The sequence below is a fragment of the Alligator mississippiensis genome, chromosome 2 (genome assembly GCF_030867095.1).
Source record: "Alligator mississippiensis isolate rAllMis1 chromosome 2, rAllMis1, whole genome shotgun sequence".
NCBI lineage: Eukaryota > Metazoa > Chordata > Crocodylia > Alligatoridae > Alligator > Alligator mississippiensis.
The window spans coordinates 80,056,301-80,078,194 of NC_081825.1; the positions used below are offsets into that span (position 1 = coordinate 80,056,301).

General features: G+C 39.2%; 1 long non-coding RNA gene across 1 annotated transcript in view; it reads left to right on the forward strand.

Annotated features, from left to right (window-relative positions):
- LOC132248330 (uncharacterized) overlaps positions 1 to 21,579 on the forward strand; it is a 44,128-nt gene extending 22,549 nt beyond the window's left edge. The window contains exon 2 of the long non-coding RNA XR_009459504.1: positions 20,333 to 21,579. This is a non-coding gene — a long non-coding RNA (uncharacterized LOC132248330). The remainder of the gene's footprint in view (positions 1 to 20,332) is intronic.
- Positions 21,580 to 21,894: the final 315 nt, after the last annotated feature.

Genomic DNA, 21,894 nt, shown 5'->3' on the forward strand with positions numbered 1-21,894 from the left:
ACTTTCTTAATTTTTACTTGTTAGCCTTCAGAAAACCTTTTCTTACTGGTAAATACAAATACATTTAAACTCTTGACCATAAAAGATGTAAACTAAAACTACAGTGGTCTCTAAGAGTTAAGCCTGTCAAATTTTATCTCACCTATTTAGTAAAGTGACAATGGGATTTCTTAACATGGCCTTGGCTACAGGTTGCTACAGTAATCCGTTTGTGAAACATAAATCATGAATTAATTTCCTGAAATATCAGAGTCAATTTCCAAAGTTTATGTTTACATGAATTCATCAATATTCATCAGTACTGTCACCTTAAATAACAAGAGGAATTTTTAACAATTCTAGAGCATGTAGAATAAAAACTGAAAGCAAGAGGAATATTTTAGTTGCAAATCTGAAGTGGAAGTGAATGTTAAATGTATGCCTTGCACTAAAAATTTATGAAAAATGAAATGTACAAAAACCTGGATCTTTGCCATGACACCCATTATGGTGAAGTCTGAGGCTCTGACCCTTAGTGTTATACTTATTGTGTTTTTGACACATTTAGTCAATTAAAATGGGTGAAGTGTAATTTGTTTTTCTTAAGTTTAATACAGCATGTCAATAGAAGTTAACCAAAATTTATAGTAGGAACACTAAAACTGCCACTTGCACTTAAACAAATGAACACAATTTATCATGGTTGAAATAAAAAGAACATCATGTGCATTTGACTTTATACTTCACATGAGCGTGTTGCCAAATATAGGAAAGCATGTTACAGCTGACACTTCCAATGGAAACGACATTGTAGTTCACATTAAATATTGGTGAGAAAAATTTGGATCCTGTCCAATCCTAAGAAGTGTTAACGTTGGCACTTCCACTGTGTACTTTTACTGTAAATTGTTGTAGCATTTATTTGACATGGAATACCCAAAGGATTGATGAGCAAAGAAAGGAAGACTTTTTATTGTGCCATGTTACCTTTTTCAGTCATACATACTAAGCCTTTACATCTTCAGAGTTTAAACAAGTCACCACCTGTACTCAATCGGTGAAAGTTATTTTTCATGCAAGTAGACTTAGCCTTTTTTATAAACCTATAAAAGCACACATTTTCCATTTTATTGGTCAGCAAAGCAATGGTAGATTTAATAATAAAACTTAAAGATGTTGTTTCTTTATGAAGATCTGTGCTTTTCTAACTCTTTTTAAATGCTATAAGCAAACTTCATTTCAAATCTTGTTAAATCTCAAAAACAAAAAATTAAAATACTTGTATCTTTCCATTCAAAAATGACATAACACTGCTACCATTTATATTACTACCTCTGGACTACGAATGATTTAGGAGGAGCTGCTACATAAAAATTTATCCCCTTCAATTAGGTACCTGCACAAAAATTCTGTGTTCATATTATGTGTAATATAACTACATTTATCTGCAGTAACGAACCGCTGTAAAACATAGAAAATGTGCTGAGGGGCACTTCACATGATTTACTGAACTGATCTCTAGGTTAAGAAAGCACGTCTTAGCAAAAAGAATTTTTGTATCCATGTTTTTCAAATTAAGAAATTCCATAAAATTTTGAATTCCAAAATTAAAGCCCAGTTCTACGAACATGAAAATGATTTGGGATATTTTAACAATCAGCTTTAAAGATCAAATCCAAGACCTTGGATTTTGATCCAAATAAATAGAGCACTTTGAGATTTCTGTGTTTAATTATAACTTAAAAGGGTAGTATGCATACACAGATCCTAACAGAACAGATTTTTCAAAGCTGACAAGTAACAGTGTTTTACTAACAACATTAGAAACAAAGTGATATGGAAAAATGGTAGAACATAAGTAAATGGAAAATAATGGGGTGTCACTTCTCTGTGTTAGTAGCCCCCAGTAGCCAATCAAGTACCCAAACCCTAGTTCTGTGTCCAAAACCTGACAGTAAGGCATTTTGGATAGTAAATGTAGATAGCCGTGAAGCTAATAACCCCTTTCTTGGCCCCATTTTGCAAATTCACCCTATAAAAGACAAAAGAGGGGAAAGGGAACATAATCAGTAAAACAGGTGCTAGATGAAAGTAAAGTCTTTCAAAAGAGAAAATCTCACTGCTTAACAAAGTGGATGGTTTGGATAAAGCTAATGATGTAGACAAATGACTGTTAGCAAATCAAATTCGTTGAATTTTTTTTCACTCAAGCATGATCTAAGACTTCTTTTTTTGCTGCTGCAACAATACAGTGTTCTCAGTTCTTTCCATCAGTGGTTCTCAATCTATGGTTCACGGGCAACAACCCTACAGCGTTGCTTCTGGCCACAGGAAACTAAAAAGTTCAAAGTGAGGTTGACAGGGAGGGCAACATCTGATGCCATCAGGGCATTACTAGTTCAGTGTGATTTTGAACCAGCAGGAGTTGGGGACCAGTCCTATAAATGATTACTGACATCAGATAGATTTTAGGAATTAATCAGTAAAGATGGTTAAAAATATATGTGAAGGCTGAAGTGAAAGTTACATGATATAAAGGATTTTTTCTATACCTTGATATAAGAAATAAGCATGACTCACATTTGGAGCCAAATAGCAAATCCACTTCTTTGCACAGTCATTACCTAAAATCATTCATTTAAAAATCCCTAATCCTGCTCCTTAGTGATGTGGAAGATGGAGAGATGATTCCTATTTCTTTACAAATGAGAGTCACTGTATATTGCTCTGAGGAGAGCCTTGTAAAACACTTCATATATATGACTAGAAACAGTGCATATACCCTGTTAATCTTCATACTAACCATGAAAGTACAGAAGTCAATTTTGCAAGATAGGATTTGTAGAGTTATAAATCAAAGAAGACCATTACCTCATCTAATCTGACCTTTTGCATCCCGTGGGCCTTAAAATTTGTCCAGTTACTCCTGTACTGGGTTAGACTAAAGTATGGCTTCTGCAAAGGTAACCAGCCTTCACTTGAAGACATCAAGAGATGGAGGATCTGTAATTTCCTCAGTATTTTTTTAACATTCTTAAGTGTTAAAAATGAAACAATAATATCATAGTCTGGGTTAGGTTTTAAAACAATTTTCTTCATTTCATATGCACATATATACAAATACAAATATTTATGTGTATGTGTATATATATATATAAATCTAAACCTTGAGCAGCAACTCTGATTAACTTCCCTTAACTCCCTCCATGTCAGTTCACATTAAAACTTTTACAGGAAATCAACTTTTAAAAAAGTATTTATTATTTAATAAGTAGCCCCCTGATTAATAATGGAAGACATTCCTTAAATATTGAAGTTTTTAAAAATGTATAATGATAATAATCAAGAGATGTGTGTCCTATTGTGATTCATTAGGATTGTGTTCCACCATCCATTATTCAGAAGGAGGGAACTGCAAGTATCACAAGTGTTGCCTGAATTTTTTCAGGGAGAACATATATTTTTCTTTTGCATTGATGGCAATGTCAAAAATAGCAAAACCTGAGCCTGGGGCAGATTAAGTTTGTCTGTATTAAATTTGTGTTAGTCCAATTTCTGGTAATGTTAATAATGACTGTGAGGGAGGCATACTCCATTTTTGAGAAGTAGTACTACTTTTCCTCCCATGTTGTGCTATCATCCTTAATGGCAACAATAATTCACTTAAGCCAGGAAGACATATTTTCTGTTTTATTTATAGATCATTAGAAAGGTCTGTCTGCTGCATTAATGCCTGCTAAAACGGTACGCTGCTTTCCACTTTATGGCCCTCTGTCAAAACTATCTCTGATGGCTGGTTCCCCACTCCACTTTGTCCATTTTAAACAATTCCTCTTCTTATTATATGTAGCTCACTATCCCATGTCAGTTACTTCACTTTTATATTTCTGTACGTCTCAGGTCTGTCAGGTACTGCATATCCTCAACTCCCACTGAAAAGAGTAAGGTTCTCAGCCCTTATGAGATAGTATGTCTTTTGAAGAGCTGCTTAATTGTTTCTATTAAAGCCCCATTTTCATCTAAACCAGGAGTAATACTGTACAGTAATATATTGCATTTTTATATTGTGGGTAATTCTATCATGCAAAATATGCTTCCATGATATGGCATAAGGGGTAAGAGCAAATGAGTATGAATGTAGATGAAATAAAACTAGGGCAGATATTCAACTGTTGTAAATTTGCCTTGCTCTTCCATTGAACTCAGGACCTGAGGGTTTGCCTTTAGAGCCTGTCTTGGAACCCCTTTCTTCTGTCATTACATGACATAAAAGATGTTCTCCTACTTGTTACAAAAAAATTACACTAGGGGTACAACTACACATTCATTAATGTTCAGTGGTTACTGTGCATTTATTTACTCATCATGGTGTCCTGTGACCAGTGGGGTCCCCCAGTGGGGTCCAGGGCTCTGTCCTTGGACCCATACTGTTCAACATCTTCATTAATGATGTGGACACTGGAATCAGAAGCGGACTGGCCAAGTTCGCAGATGACACCAAACTTTGGGGCAAAGCATCCACACCAGAAGACAGGCGGATGATCCAGGCTGACCTGGACAGGCTCAGCAAGTGGGCGGACGAGAATCTGATGGTGTTCAACGCCGATAAATGCAAGGTTCTCCACCTTGGGAAGAAAAACCCGCAGCATCCTTATAGGCTCGGCAGTGCTATGTTGGCTAGCACTATGGAAGAAAGAGACTTGGGGGTCATCATTGACCACAAGATGAACATGAGCCTGCAGTGCGGTGCTGCAGCTAGTAAAGCAACCAAAATGCTGGCTTGCATCCATAGATGCTTCTCAAGCAAATCCCGGGACGTCGTTATCCCCCTGTACTCGGCCTTAGTGAGGCCGCAGCTGGAGTACTGTGTCCAGTTTTGGGCTCCACAATTCAAAAAGGATGTGGAGAAGCTTGAGAGAGTCCAGAGAAGAGCCACGCGCATGATCAGAGGTCAGGGAAGCAGACCCTACGATGACAGGCTGAGAGCCCTGGGGCTCTTTAGCCTGGAAAAGCGCAGGCTCAGGGGTGATCTGATGGCCACCTATAAGTTTATCAGGGGTGACCACCAGTATCTGGGGGAACGTTTGTTCACCAGAGCGCCCCAAGGGATGACAAGGTCGAATGGTCACAAACTACTATAAGATCGTTTCAGGCTGGACATAAGGAAGAATCTCTTTACTGTCCGAGCCCCTGAGGTCTGGAATAGCCTGCCACCGGAGGTTGTTCAAGCGCCTTCATTGAACACCTTCAAGATGAAACTGGATGCTTATCTTGCTGGGATCCTATGACCCCAGCTTACTTCCTGCCCTTTGGGCAGGGGGCTGGACTCGATGATCTTCCGAGGTCCCTTCCAGCCCTAATGTCTATGAAATCTATGAAATTTAATACTTGTAGAATCAAGTATTAAATAAATGTGCAGCAACCAGACTTACTGCACAGTATCACTGGCAAACACCTTTTTAGTGACGCTACTGCACAGTAGCCTAATAATACTGCACAGTAGCATATTAGCACTGTTTTTTTCTGTGACATACCACTGTGCAGTATTATTAAGCTATTGTGCAGTTAGCATTTCATGTAGATGTGCTCTAGGTGGCTCTCTGCATGTATGCACATCAGTTGGGCATGATCTAGCACAAATACTTGGGATCTAAGTGCACACGTCTCTTGAGTAAATGTATCGAAAAGGGTAGATGTTGAGGCAAATATGAGCAAGGGCCATTTATACATGCCCCTTGGGAGCAGGTGGGGGGGTGCTTTAATTAGAGTGGCACCGAGAGCCACTCTAATTGAAGTGCCCTGAGTGTCTCATGTATCAGTGTCCCCACACTTCAAAATGGCGGTGGGACACTTTATCTAAAGCTTGTCAAATGTGCTTTAGATATAACACCCCATTTTAAAGCACCAGGACGCTGATACACAAGATGCAGGAGGCCGCTGGAGCATGGCAATTGCCATGCTCCAGCAGACTTGGTTAATCGAGTCTGCTTCCATCAGAGCAGCCTCCCTGCTCATTTATAGGCACAAAGGCAGCTTTATAGGGAAAAAAAATTGCATTTGTCTTATGGAAAAAGGGACTAAATTGTAGGGATTGTCTCTTCCCTTTGTACATAAACATTTTCTGAAGTTTCTAAAAGGTCACTGAAGTAAGACAGGCAGTGGCATTAGAAGTTTTCTGAAACTGGAAAGTTACTATAGGAAATTATGTCATAGATCATTCATGGACTGGTCTGAGAACCAGTGTTCAGTCCATGTGCTGAATCCATGCCATTTTGAGACAGCCACTAAAAATTAGCTGTACTCTCTCGTGCCATAGGCATAAAATCTGAAATTAGGCATTGGGGATTATCTCAAGGCATCCCAGCCCTTGTAATTGTGTACATGAACTGCAATTTACATCTTAAATTCAGAGTGTAAACTCTGAGAAGAGACTGACTTTCACATCTCTGAGACTCTTATACACATTCAGATGATGTACATTAATAATTCTGTGTCAATTTTCACAAAAGCAGGTGTGTGCTGTACTCTCCAAGCTAAAATTTCCTTTCTGCTTCTCTCCACCACTGTTTGACAGTGTGACGGGTGCTGGCTGGTTGCTACAATCCATCGCAGATATGACTGTGTTTTAGTGGTATGAGCATGCTATTTTTAAGCGCTGTAGGATTTTAGGGAATGAAAGGCCCTACACAGACCAGAAATTCTGAGAGATGTACCAAAACAGGCCTCCATATCCAAATGACCTAGAAGCTGCAAAGTCCTTTTGCCTATCCCCACTCAACACTCCTGCAGCTTTTCTAAAGACAGCACACAATACTTAAGTTCTTCCTATATTTCCTGCATGCCCATTGCTTTATTTTTCCCTTAAAAAACAAAAATCAGGAACTGATGAGAATTTGAGCTGGTAACAAATGCTTAAATTAAGAGAAAATAGGTGGACACTGCTTAGTAGGATGAAAGGATTCAGAATTAGGAAATACTAGAAGGATTCTCTTTTCAATCTGTCTCTGTTTGTCATCCACTAGAGGACATGCTGTTACCTCCCACTTTGGCCAGGAATGTCTTGGCTACATTTTGGTGTTATATCTATTAGGTGCAGAGTGATGAGTCTATCTTACTGTTGATTCACACAGGCCGTTCCAGCAACAGCAAGTGACTGTGATCCCTCTGTGACCAAGGGGCTATTTTCCATCAGCAGGAGCAGATGTTACTAATTCTGAAGGACTAAGGAAAGAATAAAATTATATAAACATTTCAATAGTATTAGTTTGACCATTCAACCAACAAATCCATGAGCTGGTCCAATGCTGCTCCTGTGGAGGTTGTTGGAAGATATAATTAGGTGAGAGAGCCAACTGAATGAGTTTAAGACACACAGTAGAGTAAACTTGCTAATGTAAAATAGATTAAGTGAGATCTTGCTTTCTTGAAACTATTGCAGGATGAATAGATATATCATCCCGGAGACTATGAGAGATATTGGTTTACAGTGAGATGATGATGATGGAGTATATCATTAGTTCTTGTTCCATATGCATGAATAGTAATAGGTATTGTTAATGCAATTATAATGATTACAGGCAGGTTATTTAATTATAATTAATATTTACTCAGATTAGGAAGTAGATAATGGTTAGTTGACTGATGATTAATACAAGAAAGATGAAGAGGATACCGATGTGTTGGGGGAGCTACCTAGAAGTAATGGTAAAAAATGCTTATATTATTCCCTTTACTGATAAGAACTCTTGTCTTTTCAAGGACTGATCGTGTGCCATCTAGCTCTCCACCAGACCTCATGAATTAGACATTCATTATAAAAGTAAAGGACTTTTATACAATAATTATTCTCATCACTTAAGGTTCTTAAATCCTAGATCCCAAATGAAGACAGGAAAATAACTCTTCTTTTATCTCTATTGTCTATGCTCCCACTAATAATCTTTACAATCCATTTTTTACCTGAACTGTGTAGCATCTAGCAACAGCACAAATTTCTATGCTGTATCTCATTGTGGGGATTTGCCTTTTTGTCTGCTTTTTTAGGGTTTGATCATGTGGTGAACAGGGGGATAAATCTGTACATTTGTGGAGCCATCAAAGCAATGGAGATCCATAAAGGGATAGGTATACATCTAATTCAAGTTCAGGTCCACGTGATATGGTCACATGAAAAAGTTACCCCAAGGTATGATAGGATGTGAATTTTGCAGCATATCATCAATTCTGCAGTCAGTGCCCATGTGCATACTCTATTCCCACAATAAATACGAAGTAGCTTAACCTTCAATGAGCATGTGCACAAGTAGTGACTACAGATAAGGGGCTGTGCTTTCACTTCACCCCTAATTAATCTCTTGGTAGTTTGTTGGTGGACCCATACCTTTAGACTGGAAGCTCTTGAGAACACGAATCATGCCTTATTTTCTGCTATTGCATACACCTATATTACCCCATGCTAATGGAGTAGCATAAATATAAGGAAGAGAATCATATCACTTTTTGAACTTGAACTAAACTCAATTAAGTCAGTGAAAAGGCTTGTATTCATTTGGGTAAGATTTGGATCAGGTCTGAGTGATCCTATTAGGAAAAAAAGTATGATGTGACTGTGTAATTAAGTACTGGGTCACAAAGCATTCATTCACACAAGGAGGATAAGTTAAGATTGCACTGGAAACTTTAAATCTAGTATTTCCTAACTTTTTTCTGGCTCTGCAACCATAACATTCTTTAGCCTGGCTTTTTCTGTGTAATGCTGGCAGTGTCACATTTCCCTACAATGCAAATCAGTACATGTCAGACTTTTAAACTTACTCTCATTTTAAATGGTAACAATCTTTTTTTAGTCAGGTTACAATATTTCTATAGTTACTCTCTGGGCAATAAAAGCATTACAGCCACATGAAGCAAAGCTCTTCAAAGTCAGATGTAATTACACTTTCGGCAAGGTAATTCACAGAATATTTATTTCCACTAATATTGGAGTCTAAATGTTTTGTTTATTGACGTAATGAAAGCAATGTCAAGTATAGGACTGCACAAGGGAATTTACTGGAATTCTGGAAATGTTCAATCTAATTCAACATTTTTGCTGTACACATATTAGGAACAATCCCAAGTGTAAAACCTAAAGTCACTGATGTAATACCCTCTTCCAAAAGTTTGAAAGTCTGTCATCTTTCTCAATATACTCACTTCATTAAATAGTTTACAGCTTGCAAGGGAATCACAATGTTGGAGTAACAAAATGACTGTCCTGACAGATTCAGACAATAAAACAACCAGATTGTTATATGAATGTTTTCTCAGAGACTGTTGCTGCAACACATAATAAATACAAATATTGAAACACCTGCATGATAAACATAATACTTTTAACAGATGTTAATCCCCCCTGCATGTGGATTTAGATCACATAAATGTAATTTGCCCCCTTCAGGTCTTCACGGAAAACTACCAATCATATGATTGCAGTCTGACCAAAGACACTTGCTTGCCAAATGTACAGTTTTGCGTTTCATCTTTGATGCCATAAGCATTTTAAAAACAATCCATAAATATAACAATAAGTATGAACTAAAAGTACATCCCCCAAACATGTCAGGTTGTTTTCCTGCTTTCTCCTGGGACCAGGAATAAAGTTTTCATAAAAGAATGAGTTTTGAAAAATATTTCTCCAGAAGCATGGCTTTCCTTGGGAAACTGTAGAACAGAGCTGTTTTCTCTAGTCAGTCCCTCATCAGTTTGAATTATTTGTCCTGTTTGTGACAATATAGATATTAAATGTTTGAATGTTTTCCTTTTACATCTGTTACTCCTATTCATTTCAATCATATTAAGTAGATGCTTGGCACACCTGAAGAAAATCAAATCAAATATTCCTATAGCCTATGTTCAAGGACATAGGAATACCTGGTCAAACCCTGTTGCCTTCTACTCAGCTTTTCATACCCTTTGAGGATAAGACCCTGACCCCAGGAGAATGAAAGCTAAGGCACTTTGCAATCATGTTTAGCAAATCACCTTCAGCAAAAGTGCTTAAGCCAGTGCTTAAATTCTACTGACCTAAATTTAAGCACATAGTTAAAGTACTTTATGGAAAGAGCATAAATATGCATCTGTCTTTCTACACTAGAAATATACTTTAATGAGCAAGTTGGTTATTGACAAGACATTTTTTTCAGTAAACACTATGTCACTCCTAGTGAATGCAATTTGATTGACAATGCTGAAATATCACGGCATGTGTTTCCACACTGCTAATAGGCAGTATTCAGCGTTGAGAGTCACTCAGCAGTATCCCAGTAGAGGGGATGCAGTTTCCCCTTTGGCTGTGTGCTGTATGCACAGTGAGCTCTTAGAGCTCACCAGCGTGTCAGCAGAATTCCTGCTGGGAATTATACGTATGCTATAATTTCTACAAGCACACTGACTGGTCAGCACAGGGTTTCTTTGGAGTCCCTGCTTTCAAGCCACTCTGGAGCCTGCTGCTGTTTGCTCCTGCCCTCCCTCCTCCTCCCACCCCCAAAAAGGAGAGGAAAAAAATGGGAGACAGTGACACTTAAGCCTTGCTTTCAGGCCCAGAGTCTCCTTTCCTCCTTTCTCCTGCTGCTGAATTCAGGGGGAAGAGCAAACCACAACAAGTTTAGAGCTGCTTGAAAACAGAGACTAATCTAGACAGACTCCACACTAACCAGCTGGTGAGCTCATATAGCTCACGGCATAAGAGGAGCTTCCAGCAGGAGCTCTGTTGACATGCCAGCGAGCTCTAGGAGTTCACTGACATCTAGGAGCTCACTGGTTCATAGCAAGAAGTTGTAGCCACACTCCTTTGCTTGTGTGGCACAGGCTCAATGAGCTCTCTTCACTGCGCATACACCATGTTGCCTAAAGGGGCATGACTGCACCCATCACCACAATCCTGGTGGTGATCAATTTTGTACAGCACTGAAAACCGACCAAGTTGGAAGCAGAAAATAACCAATTAAATAGCAGTTATTATAGAGAATCTTCGTGGTGCAATGAAAGAAATATAAGTTGTACATATCTAAAAAAATCAAACTTAGGGGGTACTCTGCCAGCATTTGAGAGCCCACTGGAGGATTTGAACAGTTCTCACTGAAATATAGAACACATTCCCTACCTACACATTCACCATGGAAAAAGGGAAATTTGCTTTAAAATTGGCAGTCATAAAATGAAAATTTAGTAAATCTGAAATTGGAAGGAGACTAGGAATAGCTCACTCAGCCATGACCTCCATTATGAAAGGTTGGAAAGACTGTGGCATCTTGTATGAAGGATCAACTGGTGAAAAGCTATATTTTTTCCACAATAACTTTTGGATGTGCATCTTGAGAATCAATGCTGCCGACAGGAGGAAAATTAAAGCCTGTAAGATGTGGTGCCAAATGGAATATCTCCTGGATGGAAAAGAAGTTGAATGAATATGTTAGGACTATTACTGAAAAAGAGCAGGATCTATAGCTGGAAATCAATAGGCACAGACTTACGCACTTTGGTCAAATTAGGCAAAGGAATAGAAACAATTGTAGAAGGAATGATAGAGTGTCATTATAAGAGAGAGTAACCAGTAAAGAGGTGGAAAGGTGAAGACAGGTCAGTTGCTCAGTACTTGAAGTTCTCAGTGGATTGAGAAAACTGTTATGATGACACCAATATTTAGACATGAATAAAAGGATTTTTTTTAAGGAATCAATATGGGAAAGATTAATTTTGGAATGCTAAGAGAAAAACAGGAGAGATAGTTTCATAGTGCCTAGGGTCGGAAGGGACCTAAATAGATCATCAGGTCCAACCCCCTGCCCCAGGAAGGAATGAGTGCCATGGTCATATCACCCCAGCCAAATATCTGTCCAGCCTTCTCTTGAAGACCCCCAAGGTAGGAGAGAGCACCACCTCCCTTGGGAGTCCATTCCAGAGTCTGGCAGCCCTAACTGTAAAGTAGTGTCTCCTGATGTCCAGCCTGAACCTTCTCTCTAACAATGTGTGGCCATTATTCCTAGTAACCACAGGTGGTGCCCGGGGAAAAAGAGCCTCCCCCAATTTGCGCTGCACACCCCGCCGCCCCCGGTAAGTTTGTAAAGGGCCACCAGATCCCCTCTCAGCATTCTCTTGTGGAGGCTGAATAGGTTCAGGCCCTTTAGCCTCTCCTCATAGGGCTGATATTTAAGTTGGATTTGAGCTATTCCTTTGCTTTACAGGTTTGTAAATTAACTATAATAATTCAAGAATTGGAGCTGAGAATCACTGTAGACATCTCAATGAAGTCTTCTTCATGGTGTATACCTGTGATAAATAAAAATAAACAAGCTGTAAAATAATGAGACAGAAGAGAATATAGTAATAGAAGTAAATTTATTTTGTAAACTGATAAAACTCTCCTCTAGATCTTCACCTCATTTCAAAGATGTTATTGCAGAATTAGTGTGTCTTAACAGAAAGGCAACAAAAATTGAAGACATGAAAAAGCTTTCATATGGAGAGAGACTGAAAAGATTTGGATTATTTACTTTACAAGGAGAAAAGTAAGAAGGGGCATGATTAAAGCGTCAAAACAATAAATAGTATAGAGTAGATAAATCAGAAACTTCTATTCCCTGCTGTCTCATGTCACATAAGAACAAGAGAATATTGAATTAAATTGAAACGTGGTAAATCAGAAGTTGAGAAAAAGAAATATTCTTTCATTTAATGTGTGATTAAGTCCTAGGCATCAACTTTCATTTTGCCAGGGGGAGCCTAAGATGGCACAGCTGGAGCAAAGACAAGCTGAGCCTGTTGGGGGTGGATGCAGGCTGCCTGCTGTGGGCTCAGGGCTCCCCACCCTGCTGGCATCCCCCTTGGACAGCAACAGCAAGGGACACAACTCTGTGCTGCCACCCCTGCTGCTGCAGGGGGTGACTCACCATGGCAGCGAAGTCAGTGCAGAGCTTGCAGAGCTCCTGAAGGGAGCTCTGCACAGGCCAGGGAGCCCTGAGGCTGTAGCAGGCAGCCCGCATCCACCCCCATCTCAAGCACAAATCTGGGGGACGTGTGCTCCCCCACACCCCTCTCCACAGAAATGCATGCGGTGGCAAGATGCCAGTGGCTCTGTCCCACTCCCCACCCTGGCCCCAGGCTCCATGCACCACCTTGGCTAGGCAGTGCCCCCAGGCCCAACCCCTGCTCCACTCCCTCCCTCACCATGGGGACCTCAATCTGCCACCCCCTCCCCCATAGACTTACTTGCAGGCAACTGAGGGACCTGCTCTCTACCACTGTCAGGGACTGTATTCCTGACCATGTGAATATGTGCACATGCACACATGCATGTGGTACCCTCCTGCGTTCTGTTTCCCCCAGCCCCAAGCAGCCCCTTGCAGGCTGGAACTCTGCCAGCCTACACAAGGAAACCCACCATTTCCCATGTTTTTTCATGGTAGATGGAAAACCCAGATCCCTGCACAATACTGGGGATCCGGGACAAATTCTGTCCAAGAATCATGCAGCCCAGGACTGGGACTAGATGTTCCCATTTCAGGACTATCCCTCCCAATTACAGACAGCTGGTCACCCTCTTCCCAAGGGGTGCCAGGACCCTCAGGCCCCCATGTACTCGGCACCTATGGATTAAGTTGTGGAGTGCAGTATCACAGTGTCAATGTTAGGTTTGTAAAAGTACACTACAAGGAATATTTTGAAAGTAATTTAAAACCTCTTGCTTTCTAGGACTAAGATAATCTTTAGCTATTAGGAATTAGGATTAGATCTTTATTGAACCTTCCTCTGTGGCACTAGGTAATAGCCATTGTTAAGTATAGGATACTGGGTTAGATGGACCATGGATTGGATCTTGTTCCCATGAGCTTGTTTACCCCAATGCAGCAATGTGTCCCCCAAAACTGAAAAAAACCCAAAGAGTATCCTGCTAAAATTAGGATGAATGTATGTTCATATCATACTTCTTCATTGTGGTAGCACCTGGAAGCCCAGTCCTGTATCAGGGCCCAATTTGTTGGGTAATATACATATCTGCAGAACAAAAAAAACTGTTGTATTTGTTGCACTATAAGTTTCCAAAAGCATTCTTAAAATCAGAGGAACATAAGGTTTATCAAGCCCTTGGTAGCAGTGTGCTGTGGCCCAGCCATTCCCAAGCATGCCCAACAGGCCTGTGCAAAGCTTCAGTCCCTGATTCGATTCAGCAGAGATTCAGCCTGATTCAGTGGCTGAATCTCCAAATCCAAATCAAATCAGAGGACCCTTTAATCTCTCCAAATTGAATCAGAACCCTCTGAATAGATTCAGAGAGATTTGGAAAGATTCAGCAATTCGGACATAGACATAGCTTTAAATGTTTTTCTACATCCCTCAAAGTACCAGGTGGCTCATGCATGCTGTGATGGTGGGGCGCATGGAGCATCCCACAGGAGATCAGGGAGCGACCCAGCGCGCTCGGCAGTAGATCCAGAAGTGGACCAGAAGCACTTCTGGTCCAATTCTGGGTCTGCCAGAGGGCCCCACCCCTGCTCCAGCATTGAATCTTCAGATTTGGCCAAATCAAATCAGGGACAGTGATCCAAATCAACGAATCGTATCACTGTCCCTGATTCGGGTCGAACCTGAATTGAATAGGGCCCACTTCACACACCCTTAATGCCCAACTCACCCGCACCCAGGCATGTTTAGGCATGATCAGACACAGAAGAACACCAAAAGAGGTTGCTCCAAGGTCATTCCCAGAGACCTTTCTCAAACAAACTAGTCAAGATCTTGGCAGCAGCTGCACAGGAATGTATATTCACTGGCACATTTCCAGGTTTGGACTATTTATTTGAGTGCATTGGGTGGGATATGTTTGAGATGTGTTTTATTTTATTTTTTTTAATAATGTATTTCTTATGATTTCTCTAATCAGACTAGAATAATGTCATCTAGAGGCATCAGGAATGAGAAGTAGAAAGATTGGCTGTTTTTACATGATAAAATATGCTGCATTTATTAATATACTGTTGGCATACTATTATGCCAAAGTAAAGCAAGATAAACTCTTGACTGATTAGATTATTATAATGGTAGTGTCAAAGTAATGTTGTAGCCATGATGGTTCAGGAATTATGTGAGAGGCAAGGATTTTGGGGGGTGAAATCTTTTATTGGATCAACTGCATAGTTGAGATCAAGTTAGACAAGCTTTAAAATGCAAGGTGTTCTTCATTTACATGGAGCCTAACACAGCTGAATGTTGATCTGGGATGGGCTCATAGGCAGTAGCATAACCACAGGTGGGCAAGCAGGGCATCATCTCTGGTCTAAAAAAAAATGCCTTGCATTCAAAATCTTGTCTAACTCTATCCCAAATATGGAATTGAACCAATAAAAGATATCACCACAAAAAATCCTTGCCTCTAGATTATTATAAAGGTATTACCATGGAATCATTTGGACTGCTAACATAAAGTACTATAAATCTGGCCAAATATTTGTTTCAGAAATTGTCCAGAAGGATGAACAGATTAATTTTCCAGATCTAAATAATTTCAGCACAGAATAACTCTCTGGAGAACATTGTGCTTCTCTTCCTATGCAAACACATTTAGATCACACACTGTGCTGTACTGAACTTGTTATATGTTTTACTCTCTTGATAAAAGTGACGTGGAAAAAACACAGGCTTGAGAGACTACCTTGGTAAAAGTAAATTTCAATAAAATGACAGGAAAAAAAGGGGGATTCGTTCTAGACATGGTAAAAATCCAGACCACAGGAAATTCCAGGTTATATAATTTTGTTTCATCCTGAATCAGGACAAGAAGTTGAAATGTAAGAATACTTTGTGAAGCAAAATACTTTGGGAATTTTTTGTTTTGACTTCAGCAAATGGAATCATTTTGATCTTATCCCACAACATTTAAATTTTGACACCATTTTCCAAAGGCCCCTGTTTGACTGATTTTTTTTTTTTTTACCAGCTCTGCTTAGCACTAATTTGGAAATTTAATTTTATATTATTTAAAGAAAGGGTTTTCAGCCTTTTTGAATCAGTGTTCCCCTGGTGGCCAAACACAGAGCTGGGGGGAGAGTGGGCTGGGGGGAGGTAGTGTGCAGCTGAAAGGATGTGGGCTTTGCCTGCCCCCCATGTCCAGCTGGGTGAATGGAGCCTGCACAGCAGCGCAGGATGGTACCTAGTAGTGCTCCATCCCCTACCCGCACGTACCCCCTAGGGCCATCTCAAGTACCCCCGGGAGTACACGTACCCCCAGTTGACAATACCTGGTTTAGAGAGTTCCTCTTGTCTATAATGCTGAAAGGAATTATAATTATTTTCCCTCAAATGTTGTCAAGCTATTCTGTACCCAGTATTTTCAGTTAGATATAGAAATAGAGATAGAAACAGTAAGTCCCTTCAAAAGATGTTGATTGTAACGTGTCTTCCTTCCAAGACAATACATTTTATGGTTTTACCTCTTAACACTCTCCCTTTAATTTGCTATTGAGCAATTGATGCCAGGTTTTTCATTTTCATGTTGCAGGCTCTCTCCCTAAGCAGCATTGCTTGCCAAAGATGATATTCACAGATCTTTAAGAACCAAAAAATAACTACATTACATCAGACCTCATCAAAAATTTAAAACTGAGGAGTGGTTTTTCTCACTTCTGTCATTCGTAGCACATCAAACACAATCAGATGTGTGCGCTGAGCAACAGCACATCCTCCAACAGCAGGAACAAAACTTTTAGAGCCAGAGCAATTTATTCAGTTTTTCCCCAGGTCAATTATTTTATTATTGCTATTTAATAGATTAATATAAAATATATTTAGGTCTGATTCGGCTCTCTTACTGGTTAACTCCAGTGATAATAATGGAATTCTTTTGATGCACAACCAGCATGAGGTCAGGAGTAGACCCCCTATCATGTTTGCTGAATAAAATTGCTTCTGTAAACTTAAATAAAAAGCCAAATGCTTTCCTAGTCTTTCCTAGATATGCCCAGGGGATGGGGGGAGTGGACAGGAGAGTGAACTGTTGCACTTGCACCACCTTTTGATTCCTGCACCACCCAAAGTTTAAAACCAACTGCCCCCATTCCATTTCTGGTCAGGCACTGCTAAGAGAGTCAGTTGACTCCATTGCTCATTATAATTTATCTGATCCCATGAAAATCCGTGTTCCATAGGTGTTAATGACCCTCACTTCTTTTCAATGGTCTTGATGCTCCACCAAGCAAGTTATCCTTTGTTCTGCAATTCTGCTTTCTGTCAGCTGCTCTGGGTAATGAAGCTCCTCTTTCACACCCCTGCAGGTTGTTTTTAACTCATTCCAATAGTTATATTTGGGGTTATTTTCAGTCTTAAACTGAATAATTGAGCCCTAGGCCCATAGCATATTAGTAAAGCTTCTAGTTTATGTTTAACTGGAGAAAAATTGGTGTTTTTTTTATATGTGAGGATGCACCTCACCATCTCCCCCACTTTTCAAAAAGCTATATCCTCCCCATGGATATTCATATCCCTTTAACATAGCAGAGTCAGGCTAAATTGGTCTGCAAAGGACACTGGGGTCTGTTTATAAATGTTACAATTTAAAATAATTAGAGCATAACAAACATCCCATTCTTTGTAGGTAAAAAAATACTTACTCTTCAGCCTCCAGATCTTTTCTCTGTCTTCCAAATGATGTTTCTCCTCATGGCTAACTCAGATTGAAAACACACCAGCAACAACTGCTGCCGAGAAGGGTTTCAATTAGATTTCAGGATATATGGGTAACTAAAAGCTGTGAACTAAAGGGAGAAAAACATGTAGCAGGTTTTTTTTTCTTTCTAAAACACTATCATGAGCTCTGGCATTTGCACACGAAAGTCATTTGGATTAAAAATAAATAAGTAAATGTGCTTTCTTCCTCTAGGCCTTAGCTCCAAAACAGAATTATAGTGGGAAGAAAAACGCTACAAAGCCCCAGGGAAGGGTAGGTTTTATGTGTCTCAAAAAAATAAAAATAAATAAAATGAAGTCTCAACACCTATTTGTCCAAACTTTCATTTCCTACTAAGTCAATGAAACAGAATAGTTGAAGCTGTGGTGCTTTAGAGGGATTTCTTCTTTTCTAAATGAACCCAATCTGCTAGATCCTGCAAATTCATTAAAAATGTGAGTTTACAGGGCAGGGGGCTTTAGGAACTGCACAAAACCACCAGACTTTTATGAGTTTTCAAGCCAGCTTCATTCTAAGGGTGAGAGTGAATATCTCCCAGCTCCCAGAGAGCCTCCTTGCATGAATAAAAAGAACAATGGTAAGTTTGTGGACATGCAGAGCAAATATGAAATATAATTAAAACATTCTCATGTTCTAATCCTATCATAACTGTCTTATTATTTAACATCTGATCAATCTATTAATATTGCTATATATCAAGTTTTCTTATTTATTCACTGTGGGCCTATTTCTAATCTCACGCTAGTTTTAACTCCTAAGATTTCTAGGATGGTGTTCATCAGTTACACAGGTGTGCCTCGGAGAAGGATCAGGACCAATAAAGGCCGTAGTTCAAAGTACTGAAGTATATGCCTAAATTTAAACATGTGAGTAGCCCCACTGAAGTTAATATGTTTAATCACATTAGCTAGACACATGCTTATATAACTTGTTGAATCAGGACCAGAGTCTCAGTGGTTAGATGGATAAAGAGATAACCAAAGTGTGCTGCTCAGCACAACTTTTTTTCCATCTGATATCTGCAAGATATACTTTATGACCTGAAAGTGAAAATAAAAAACAGGTAAAATCTGTGGTACAGCACTAATATCAGACAGCTGACCATAATTTTCCACTTACATCCCAGTTCACATGAGTGTTAAATATCAGTCCTGCTGGTGTTTTATGAACTTTACTCATAACTACTGCAGATGGTCTTAAAGCGCAAGTCCGTTGTTTAGCTGTTCATCGGACTCTATTTCTTTTGCATGATTTCTCAGTTATATGCCCAAAGGATGCACATACCAAAGCCAAAATGAGGTCAAAGACAAGCAGCAAAGAGGTGTCTGCTTGAATATTCAAATAAAGATGGGTCAAATGTGTAGCACGTGATGTTTCTGAATGCTTCTATTTTCCCCCTTCTGACCTTACATTTCTTTATTCTGTGATCCTGTCAGTGCTTCCCTATGCAGGGCAGTTTGCCAGATGGTCTTAAGGAAACAGTTGTTGGATCAGTACTTGAAAAAACAGCTCTTGATGCTCTGTCTTGTTAACTATTGACCTCTTTCTTTTGGGAAAAGGCAAGAGATTTGTTACAATACAGGTCTAGCAGTTTTACAAGTCTGGTTTTGCTTGATCCAAGTCACTAAGGTTTTAGAACAGAAATTACAATGGTGGCATTAGAATATGATCATGTTTTAAGTATTTTGTACTAAATATATGCAATATTTAAGTAGTACTTAAGTATATTAAGTACTTATGTAGCTTCTTTTGTATACATATGTTACGGAGCAGTATGAGCCAATGCTCAGAGAAAAGAACTTTACTTTCCAGCATTGTACAAAGTACTAGATGTACATGTACTGCGTTCCCTTGTTTTAAAAAAATCCTTAAAGCAGCCCCATAAATCTAAGGATTTAAAAAAATCCTTAGAAGCAGAACTGGTCTCTAATAGCATAACTGATGGGTGGATGTGGGGAATAGGGCAACAACTGCCTTTGGGGGAGAGAAGGTGCACAAAAATAGCCACTGCTAAACTTAGCAGCTGCTATACCACATCTGCCAGCAGCATTCACTCATCTGTGGAAAACTGATTCTTTTCTTTTTACAAAAGTGAATTTCCCCATGTTTGTGGAAATAATATTTTCCATTAGAAAAATTATTACAATGGACAATTCTTGAACAACTTTACAAATTAGAAGGTAGCCTTTGGTCATCTATGAGCTGCTACATGTATTGACTGAGGTTAGGGTCAAGGTATAAGTACTTAGTTTGAACTATAGGAGCAGTAAAGCTTTTAATGAACTCCAAGAAAAGCCACCAGATAGTTTGGAGGAACAATTATTTTTCACATATGTTTGTTACCAATGCCATATGATTGGCCACTTGAATCACTTGATTTTGTTCCTCCTGTGTGATTGCATGTGTATTTGAAACAGGAGAATAACAAATACAGTAGTATCTAACATATGGTAGTAAATATTTGTGCTAACATTTGTTAATATTAATCCCAAAGGTCTTTTTACAAATCCCTATTAGAGTTCAGAATATTGATGCTAAATGGTCCATCCCGCAAAGCATAACCAATTGCACTTCATTTTATTCATATAATAATATGTTCACAAATTTATGCCATTACTTTTCACCTACCTGTAGTTTTAATCCTCTACTGGTGTGAAGCAAGGGAAGTGATCAAGAAGCTGCCACCACGCATGCCTGCTTTTAAAATTGACGCTGCAACACGGGTGGCTTCAGCCTTCAAGAGATAATGCAGCACAGAAAAAGGAGATTGGACTCAAGTCTGGATAAATGCAGCTTTTGCTCAGGCTCAGAATCCGTCATGATGTCCCTGCTGCTTTGCCATTTGCTGCTTAAAGGAAGTAGCCCCACTCCAAAGCTGATTCTCCTGGTTCAGCATTCTGCTCCCCCCGGTTGTCTTAGAAGTGTTGCTACCCTAGCAAACTCAAGCTTTCATTTTGTCTCGCATTTATATTAGAATGCTCCTGATTTCTTTTCTGAAATGAAGTTTCGAAAGATGGTCCTCTGAAACCACCACTTTCTGGGGAGCAGGAACACTCTACCACCCAAAAGCAAAATGACAAATCTAAGTTTGGAACTGCATAGTTCCAAGAAATCTCATCTCAAGGCTTTGTCAGTCTGTGGACATGTTTGAAATTTCAACATATTTCACTACCTGCAGCAAATTAAAACCCTTTGCTTCACAGAATATTTGTAGCCAGTGGTCATTCTGTTTTCGTAAGTCCATTAACTTCAATGGAGAAGTACAAGGGATGGATTTGAGCCATTATGTGAAACAGATGGAGCTCAGAAGAAAGTTTTTGAGCCAAGATGCCAGCCCCTACCTTCTCTGTTGTCATTTTTAATGCAGATTTTGCCACAATTTCTGGCACATGTAGGCATAGTAACTCTGCAAAATATATAGATATGGGTATATGCAAGTATTTGTGTCTACAAGATGTTCTTTCTTGTTGCGCCAGCAAATGACTGTTTTATGTTTACAATTGTGAAAAATTATGCCCAGCCACCTGTTTGTATATACATGTACATGGATTTAGGCACAAAGTAGATAATAGCATTTGGAAGATGAGCTCATGGTATAGAAAACAAAGATTTTTGCAATTCATCTTTATCTTCCTCTTAGGCTTGGGATTTTTATTTGTTTTTTTAAAAACTTCTCTGTAAACAATTGTATTGCTGTAGCAAATATTTCCAATGTTTCAAACTCAAAACCACTAGACACCCTTTGTATTTACTAGGCTTTGCTTTAATGCATAAATCAAAGCACCATAACAAGCCTAATGTCAAAGAAACTTTTTGACACTTCATACATTAAATACGCACAGCCGATAAACAGTTTAAATAAAGTTATGGTTTGAAATGTAGTTCCCAGGAGGAGTGTGGTTCATAAATTGTTTTATACTGCCTCTGTCATTGTTGATTTGAAATCTACACAAGACACCCATAATCATTGCCAATGCTAGTATTACTTAACCTGCCTTTACTAAGACTGATATTTAGATGCATAGGGTGCGTCCAGACAACCCCGCACGTGCCTCTTTCTGCATCTCAAAACAGTTTGAGACACAGCAAGAGGCACACTGGAAACAAAAAAAAAGTTCCCCACACTGCAGATCTACAGCGCAGGCTCAAATTTTCATACCTGGAAACAGGTATCAAAAAAAAAAAAACCCCAGAAA